The 9,633-nt window shown below is 45.7% G+C and overlaps 1 long non-coding RNA gene across 1 annotated transcript; it reads right to left on the bottom strand.

The window, feature by feature from the left end:
- Positions 1 to 1,129: 1,129 nt before the first annotated feature.
- On the bottom strand, positions 1,130 to 7,847 carry LOC136610509 (uncharacterized). The gene is made up of 3 exons (XR_010790090.1): positions 7,675 to 7,847; positions 4,359 to 4,458; positions 1,130 to 1,784 (listed from the first exon to the last, which is right to left on the bottom strand). It is a non-coding gene; the product is annotated as an uncharacterized lncRNA (long non-coding RNA).
- Between the last annotated feature and the right edge of the window lie 1,786 nt (positions 7,848 to 9,633).

Below are 9,633 nucleotides of genomic sequence, written 5' to 3'. Positions count from 1 at the left end.
GTTTAACATTGTAAATGGCACATGCCATGCAGATGTGTAGCCTGCTTAAAGGGATTTTTCAGTAAAATACTATTGATGACCTATCAATAAGAATAGATCATTCATAGTTGATCGACTGGGGTCTGTCGCTTGGGACCCCAATTGATCAGCTGAGCGGCGCATACTGTCGCCGCCACAATAACACAGAGGTCGGAGTGGAAGCCTTCGTACCAATCTCTGTGTAGTGGCCGGCGCTTGTAACTGCAGGCACGGCTCTCACTGAAATCAATGGGAGCCATGCCTGCAGTTACAAGTGTCGGCCACTATATGGGAGGTTGGCGTGAAGGCTTCCACTCCAAATACAGAGAGGTTGTAGCTGAAGCCTCTGCACTGGCTACTATAAGGTGTTATTGTGGTGCTGACAGCATGCAGCCGCTCAAGCTGATTGGTTGGGGTCCCGAGCGGTGGACCCCAGCCGATCAACTATTGATGACCTATTCTAATGATAGCTCATCAATAGTATTTCCCTGGAAAACCCCTTTATGGTCGCCTTTTAGCAGGCAGGGGAACACTGGAATGAGCATTTGGTGGCAGTACGGCAAGTACTATATTGTGGTTTCCAGTAGCAGCACTACAGTTTGTACTTCTATTCTCTGCACACTTTTTAATGCTTCATCATGAGCTCCGATTCCACTTAACATTACTCTACTTATAGCCATCGTGGCCAGCACCCAGGGCCAAACCACATTCTGCAGTGGAATCTTTTGCATGCGATGGGTTGATGTTCCAGTAGTTAGAAATCCAATCTAAGTTAACTTGTCACCTTCCATTCCACCATCCATATTACACGCACTCACATATATATATATATATATATATATATACCCCGTGTACATATGTATATTATATGGTAAATGCTGGGCAGAGTCCGGGCAGAGAGAAGCACATTTCTTTTATTTCTGCATGTTCTACATGCCAGATACAATGTAAACAGACGTAACATTCTAGCACACGACGTCCCGGCTACCATGTCCTCTGGTCTCCATGTAAAACCTTTAATAAAATAATTTGTCAATAGAGTGCGCCTTCTCTAGGTAAGTACAAGTCCTGTCCATATAATAAGGTAGATTACTGGCATACACCTACAGGCACGGGTAGGTAGAGCAGAACCAGGACAGAAGCATGTAAAGAGATCAGTTCAATACAAAATAGCGCTAGTAGCTACAGGGGCATAAGTGAACACGGCTGGTGGCACGGCGATGCCACTCACAGACTTGTGTTATGGCGGGTTTACTCTTGTGCCACCTCTACAAATTTTAAAAATGGCCAGAAGATAAAATATATATTCTGTTGTTCCGCTGAGTTAATAAGACTTGGTAGCATTACCGTCCCCGGTAGATGCACAGCCTGCATCCAGTCTAATAGACGGAGGACTCCGACGTCCATCACATGCTCAGTACACTTCTGTTTAATCACTGTCGGAGTCATCGCTGTCACTCTCCTCTTCATTCTCATCCTCTTTTTCCTTAGCTTCTGCCTGGTCTTCCTTCAAGTCAGCAAAAAAGTCATCAGCTCCTCCAAATGTCTTCTTGCTCAAGGCTTGTAGCTGCCGGTTTTTCTTCCGCTTCCGGTAAACATCCACTATAATTGAGCCAATGTTTGACACATCCCAGAACTTCACCTTCTGGTCGTGGGCACAGCTGGCTAAGAATCTGCCATCTCTCGACTTTGCTAGCTGTTCTATGGGCTCTCCGGGATGTTGTCCCACTGGGCCAATAACTCGATTGGGCAAAATGTTAATGGCTCTAGAAAAATGAATGAAAGTAATTAATTCTGGTTTTGCATTTATTACTTCACAGCAAAAAAACTAAATTGTGTTCATGAACATTTTTACACTGAAACACATTGTTTAACCTATTTATAACACATCAGCGTAATTTTCCTACACAGGAGATATTCCATTTACCTTCACCTCACACACACAGCTCTACTACATACAATGTTCTTCCTAAACAACAGGGATCACAAGCAGCACAGTACTGGAGATGAAGGACCTGTGATGTTGTCACAGTCATGCTCCGCCCATGATCACATGACGATGACATCATCAAAGGGCCTCCATCCTTGTGCAGATTACAGGTGGACTACAGACCGCATATTTTTTTATTCCACGACACTTCTGCTCGACCCAACCCAAGTAACCAATCACTGTGAATCAGCCAACCCAAACAACCAATCACCGGGAATCAGCCAACCCAAACAACCAATCAGGTTGCGAATCGAGCAGAAGTGTTGTGAAATATAATAATATGCCTACAGACCCCCTGCAGCCTCAGTTGCTATAGAATATTAACGAACACCTAGCTGGACAGCAGCCGTGTGCTTACAGGTCCTGTAATGATGTCACCGTCATGTGATCAAGACAGAGCACTCCCTCACTGGGGTTGAAAGAACTTTGATGACGTCACCGTCATGTGATCAAGGGCAGAGCATGTAAGTCACTCACAAAACCATTCACTCACGCACGGACAGACAGGTCATCGTTAGTAGTTTGATCCACACAAAACACTTTAGCCTAAAGACAGCTGTACAGAAGACCTGGACTACGCAACCTCTCTTCATAATACCATGACGCTCCAGGATGTAAATGTACGTTGTGGAGCGGGAAGGGGTTAAAGTTAACTGGATCGCTTAAACACGCATGCTATTTAGTGCATATTTACGCATTAAGGCAGGAAAAATCAATGGGACCTACTTGTATTTTGGTACGTGTATTCACCGTGTTCACGTACGAAATACAATGAAATGCAAGAAGGTACAAATCCGCAGTGAATGCACACAGCGTCGGTCTATGAAAACACTGCATATTTCACGAACCAAAACGGCGAGCGTCTGTGTGAAGGAGCCATAAAATGTAGCTGCTCCATAACATGACTATGGAGTGCTATGCACTATAATGGAGTTTCTCCCCTTCCACCTATTTAGCATCGAGCTTCCTACCGTGTTTCTCCGAAAATAAGACAATTTTTGCTCCAAAAGAGGCACAGCGTCTTATTTTCAGGGGTGTCTTAAAGGGGTTGTCCCGCGGCAGCAAGTGGGTCTATACACTTCTGTATGGCCATATTAATGCACTTTGTAATGTACATTGTGCATTAATTATGAGCCATACAGAAGTTATAAAAAGTTTTATACTTACCTGCTCCGTTGCTGGCGTCCTCGTCTCCATGGTTGCCGACTAATTTTCGGCCTCCGATGGCCAAATTAGCCGCGCTTGCGCAGTCCGGGTCTTCTGCTTTCTTCATTGGAGCCTCTCGTGCAGGATGCCGGCTCCGTGTAGCTCCGCCCCGTCACGTGCCGATTCCAGCCAATCAGGAGGCTGGAATCGGCAATGGACCGCACAGAAGGGCTGCGGTCCACGGAGGAAGAAGATCCCGGCGGCCATCTTCACCGGTAAGTATAGAAGTCACCGGAGCGCGGGGATTCAGGTAAGCGCTGTGCTGTTTTTTTTTAAGTCCCTGCATCGGGGTTGTCTCGCGCCGAACGGGGGGGGGGGGGGGGGGGTTGAAAAAAAAAAAAAACCCGTTTCGGCGCGGGACAACCTCTTTAATACTTACCTAGCAGGCGCTGTCCCGGTCCCTCTCGCTGCTCTCCAGGCGCTCCGGCAGTCTTTAAAGTCGGCCTCAGCGCTGAGCGAGCATTCTCTTCCTGGTAACCTGGGTTGAATACCTCGCCTCCGGCAAGAGAATGCTGTGATTGGCTCAGGCTGCGGTCCTGTTTTACGAGTACAAGTCCACTGTGTCATTATGGCAAGTAGCACAAAAATTTGGCAGCCACCTTGATAAGAAATACCAGTACAGCGATTGCTGTCGCACAAGATTAAGGAGGTTGCATCTTTACTCAGCCTTATGTTTGGGCACGAATCTTTGTAAGAAGGTTTTAAATTCTGTATAAATAAGCAATTTAGTGGTGCGTCCAGTTCTGGAGACCTCACCTACAGAAAGACATTGTCAAAACAGAACAAGTCCAAAGGCGGGCTACAAAAATGGTGGAAGGTCTCAAGAACAAAACTTATCAGGAAAGACAAAGGGATTTTCCAGGGAAATAGATAATCAATATTTGGGGTACACCACTCGGGACCCCGGCCGATCAGCTTATTGGACGGCTGCTGTCAGCACCGCTAGACACAGGGGTGCGGAGTGTAAGACCCATGCTTGTAAGTGCAGATGCAGCTCTCATTGAGTTTAATACTACACAGGGGTCGGAGCAGCATTGCTTTTCTTATACAAACGGAAGAATGTTTTATGTGCCACTTGGCACAGGGATACAGTGGGCATCTTAAAAGAACTTTAAGGTATTTCAGAAATCAATGCACAACCAACCTTCATTATAGCTACAGATGTCAAGTCTCCACTCTGGTATTCTGAAAGCAACTCCAACCTGCGTCTCTTTCTGTTGAACACTCCCATCGTTCCATCTCCACTAGGTGAAACAAATTGGATTACTGGGTTATTTGTGCAAGAAATGCATTGGTTTGTCCCAGAAATTAGACATCCGGGTGTCTTTTACATGTTGTCACAGTTTACAATAAGACATGATAATAAGGGGTTATGCGATAATGTGATTTTCTTTTTTTTTTTTTTTTATAAATCAAATTTTATTAGTTTTGTAGGAATACACGTAGAAATACGTGGCAGTACAAATCATGGTGAGAAATACAGGTATCAACTGTGAGGGACCTACGTCGCCTCTCCAATAACGTTTAGAGCCAAAATACCACATATATCTTAATGCACAGTCCAGGAGGGCGAGGGCTTCCTCAAGTAGTTAGGAATTAAATGTATCTCTTCTAATTAGGAGGCTCTGGTTAGGATGGGGTGTCAATGTTTCCACTTAGCCACCTCTTAATTTTCGTACAGGGCATGACAGACAATATGGGGGGGGAACAGTTAAGTGGGTACATGAGACGGGGATGAACAGGGGGGAGGAAGGGGAGTGTGGTAGGGGAGATGGGGAGGGGGACACTCTGCACTTCTTCAGACCAACCTCACTCTAAAGAGTCATGTCGTCGTAGATTCACTCAGAAGAATACCATTTATCTTATCACGTAAGACTTTGAGCATCTGAGGGCAATCTAAGGCAGTCTACCATCACGGAGATCTGGGGGGGCAATCGCTTACAGAAGGCTGGAGCGTGCACTCGTATCTTAGTGCAGATGATCTGGGTCAGCTTTCCTGTACGCATGCCAGGGTTCCCAAATCTCAAGGAATCTGTCATGTGTTCCGTTTGACCAGCTGGATAGCTCCTCTAAATTTGCTAGCATTTCAACTTTGGACTTTTATAAGGCCGCCGTGGGAGGCTCTTTCTGTTTCCACAGCAGTGGAATAAGAGATTTTGCAGAATCGATCAGCATAGCGACCAATTTGTGTTTGTATGGGTGGAAATCAGGGGTAGGTCTCCACAGGAACACCACATCAGGGGAGAGCACCAAGTCAGGTAGGAATTTTTTTAGCACGACAGCCAGATCTCTCCAGAAAGGGATTATGATCGGGCATTCCCACCAAATATGGAGGTAAGAGCCCGCGGCTTCCTCACATCTCCAACACACGTCCTCCGCCATCAATCAATGATCAAATAACCACTGCGGTGTTCTGTACCACCGCGCCAGGAGTTTGTAGTGTGACTCCTGGGCGGTGACGCAGGGTGAAAGTCCAAATGCTGTCCTCAAGATCGCCCTGGTCTCGCTTTCTGAAAGGGTGATGTGAAGATCCATTTCCCAGGAGATGAGGAAGGCAGGTTTTGTATATGAGGGGCGGGATACAAACTTTTTGCGAAGGAGAGATATTCTTCTCAGGGAGGGGTTAAGTGGGGAACTAATTGCTGTTTCAAAGGGGGTGAGTGGCCTGGGGGGACCATGAGTTTTCCGATAGTCGCTTAAGACCCTCTTTACGTGGGTCGTTACTAGGAAGGGGAGGGGGCGATCAGGCAGGAGATCTTCTACTTGTGTGAGGTGGGCCTCCTGATTAAGAGCAGGGACATCTCGGAAACGCTTGTTGGAGAGCATCCTCCACATCCGTGTTGAGCAAGGGTCAAGAGAGAGGCCCATGAATTTATATAAAGCTGAAAGGGGCGTACACGGAGAGGGAGGAGGAGCCAAGCTTCCTCCTAGAGTGGTCCAGGAACCCATTGCTCCCTCCAGGAGGGGATTTTTCTTTCAGTCTCTACCGCTCATCTTTTCAGGAAACCATAGGTCTTCTATCAGGGTAGGGCCGTAGGAGCCTTTTGCGAGGCGTTGTAAGAGTGGGTCTCTTATGGGTTGTGTAAGCTCCATCCAATGATTTAGGAGGTTAGCAAGGTAAAACTCTCTTGGGCAGGGGAGGTCCACCCCTCCTTCCGTGCGTCTTTTGGTCAACAGGCAATATGCCAGTCTGGGCCTTCTTCCTCTCCATAGGTATCTAGAGAACAATGTGTGAAGTGCTTTAAAAAAGCTGGAAGGGAGGGAGATAGGAAGAAGTCTCGTTTTGTAAAGGATTATGGGGATAACATAGGACTTTAATATATTCTTGCGTCCCAGCCATGAGATAAAAGGGAGGTCATATGAGCGTAGTAGTTTCTTAATTCTGGGTATGATGGGAAGGAAGTTTGTCGCGTAGAGATCTTCTGCTTTCTTGGAGAGCTTTATACCCAAGAAATCAATTGCCGTGTCGGACCACGCAAAGGGGGATACTTTTTTAATCTCATTAAATCTTTTGGGGGTGATAGAGACGTTTAAGGCTACAGATTTGGTAAGATTAATTTTAAAGTTGGATAGGTCTCCAAATTTCTCCAGCATCGATACGAGGCGGGGGAGCTCCTCCTCCGGGTTAGTGATGAAAAAAATAATATCATCGGCGTAAGCCGTCGTTGAGAGCGTAGCGCTCTCAATTTTAAGTCCCTGTATGCCAGGGTCTAATCTAACTTTTTGGAGAAAGGGCTCCAGGGCCAGTATAAAGAGTGTGGCAGAGAGGGGACACCCCTGCCTAGTGCCATTTCCTATTTCAAAGGGAGGGGAGAGTGAGCCGTTGATCTTAAGTCTCGCATGGGGTGTAGCATAGAGCGAGAAGATCGCTTCCACGAAATTGGGGGGAATGTTAAAATACAGCAGGACTTGCTTCATGTATAACCAATTAACTCGATCAAACGCCTTTTCGGCGTCAGTGCCTACTAAGGCGAGTGATATGTTTTGCTTTTGGGCAAATCTGGCTGCGTGCAAGAGTCTAAGACAGCTGTCTCTCCCCTCCCTCCCCTGTACAAAGCCCGTCTGCTCCGGATTAATCAAGGTGCTGGTAAATTTTTCTAAACGTTTTGTCAAAATTTTGGCCCACAGCTTCATGTCGAAGTTGATCAGGGAGATGGGGCGGTAGCTTCCGCAAGCTTCGGGGTCTTTGTTTTCCTTATGCACAAGGGTAATATGCGCTTCTTGCGCTTGTCTAGGCAGGAGGGTCCCGCTCAGGAGAGCATTGTATAGCTCGACTAGTCTGGGAATGAGGGACGTACCCAGGGCCTTATAGTAAATAAGGGGGAAGCCATCTGGTCCCGGGCGATAATGTGATTTTCAATCCAGATCTCAAGATACAAGAAAAAAATTTGGAATGTGATGTCACCAAATCTCCTCGTAATAAAACCCCCCAATACACACTGGTAGCATACAGCAAGTACCTGGTCGTAAGGAGCATCTTTTTGTTTTGGTCAATGCCCATGCTACTTATGTATTCTTCATGGTTCTTCATATCCATGAACGCCGTACCTCTTCGGAGGTCCCACACTTTCAACATCCCACTGTCATCACCCGTAACAAAGAGGTTCTCGTCTATCAGCAGCAAACTGTTCAAGGCAGAGCTGGGAGACAGCAGAAAATGTTACATTTTACTAAAATAAGTGTACAATTTTTTGTCTTTCTTAGTTTGCTTAATTAGTTTTAACAGACAGCAAATATGTTTCTTGAAGCACAAGATGCAGATACTGAACAAGATGGCACAACTCAAAATGTGGTTTGGTGGCCAGGTTGTAGAATACTTTATACTGTAGCGGCATCTAGTGGTCATTGTGAAGATTGCAGTCATTTGTCCATGAACATTTATGAACCAACATATTGTCTACCCATTAAACTATCCCCAACATGCTGTCAGCCACCAAAAAGCGAAACGGTACAAAAACCAAATGTAAACCTTCAAACATACATCAGTATTTGTGGGTTATATGTCACCACTTTTTAATAGACCCATTCGATGCTACCTTGCAGGCTATTGCTGTGTTTCTATCACCTGAATAATATTATAAATATTTAGATTTAAAAAAGTTTAAAAAATAAATAGTGGTTTTCTTTACACATATGTATTAGTGAAAAAAAACAAAACTGCTGACAGATAACCCACAAGTACCCTTACATCTCTTGACTGCATGCAACTGTAGGTATGATCTTTTAATGATATCTTAAAAGGGAACTTGTCATCTCTTTTCCATCTATTCAACGAGCCATACAAATGGAAAATTACTTTATTAAGCTTCTGTACCATATTATAATGAGGGCTTAACAGACCAGTGAGTGTGCCAGACCCTGCAGCCACCCGAAGCCCTCCACTCCACTGGTCTTTAAGTGTTGTTGATGACATGCCCTACATCAGTGTTCCCCAACTCCAGACTGGGGGGACTACCCCTACCTCTAAACATGCTCCCCAAACCATAATAATGACACAACATACCTTGCTGGCATAAATTTTGTGGGAAGGCCACAGCTTTATTAAAATTTTTATATAACCAAACATTTTTTAAACTTTTACTCCTATTTCTTCCCATGCCTAAAACGTCTTGTTAACTTCTGAAAGTCCAAAAATTGTAACCAGGCGTGAGAAAGCCCCTGAACGGCCTGTAAACGCCTTCCTTCCCCAGCTGGCATGGAAAGTCCAATTTCTACCGCCACGAAGGATGCAGCGTAAATCTACACTGCACTCCGCCCCCCACATGCCAGCGACAAAGCCGCCTCCACACCGTCCTGAAGCCCTGAAAGGAATGTATCCATTCCTATGTCGCTGAGGTGCACCCCGTCGCACCTCATCATCCCCGGCTCCCTCCTTTCCAACTCCCAGTGCCTAACTGCTACCCCACCTAGCGATCTAACAAACTTAGACATTTTAAAATTGATGCTTCTCCTCACCCTCTCGATGGCTTCTACGTCCCTCGCTTCCCTCCAACATCTCCTCGCAACAATATCTGACCATACTAATATAGCATCTTTAAAAAAACTTTTTAAAACGAATCATATCCTCCTTCATTAATGCCGTTAGCTCCGCTACCTTCACCCTTCCTAAATCGTTCCCTCCGGCATGAATAACTAAAACCACCTTCTCCGGAGACCATCTGCTGATACATAGGATTTCGTGGAGCAGCCTGGCCCATTGCAAACCCCTGATACCGTGCCATCGCACTTGGGCTTCTCGTATTCCAAGGTTCGCACCCATGGGCTTGGACCCCGCTCTTTTCTCGGCCCAATATATATAAGAATGGCCGACCAACCAAACTGTCCAGCCTGATTCTGTAAAGGAAAACAAAAGACAGCACCAAACACACCACACCAAAACTATTTACTCAGAGGTTATCATAATACTCTCAGATCCGGTC

This window comes from Eleutherodactylus coqui, chromosome 2 (assembly GCF_035609145.1).
Source record: "Eleutherodactylus coqui strain aEleCoq1 chromosome 2, aEleCoq1.hap1, whole genome shotgun sequence".
Taxonomy (NCBI): Eukaryota; Metazoa; Chordata; class Amphibia; order Anura; family Eleutherodactylidae; genus Eleutherodactylus; species Eleutherodactylus coqui.
This window is presented reverse-complemented; position numbering and strand designations above follow the sequence as displayed.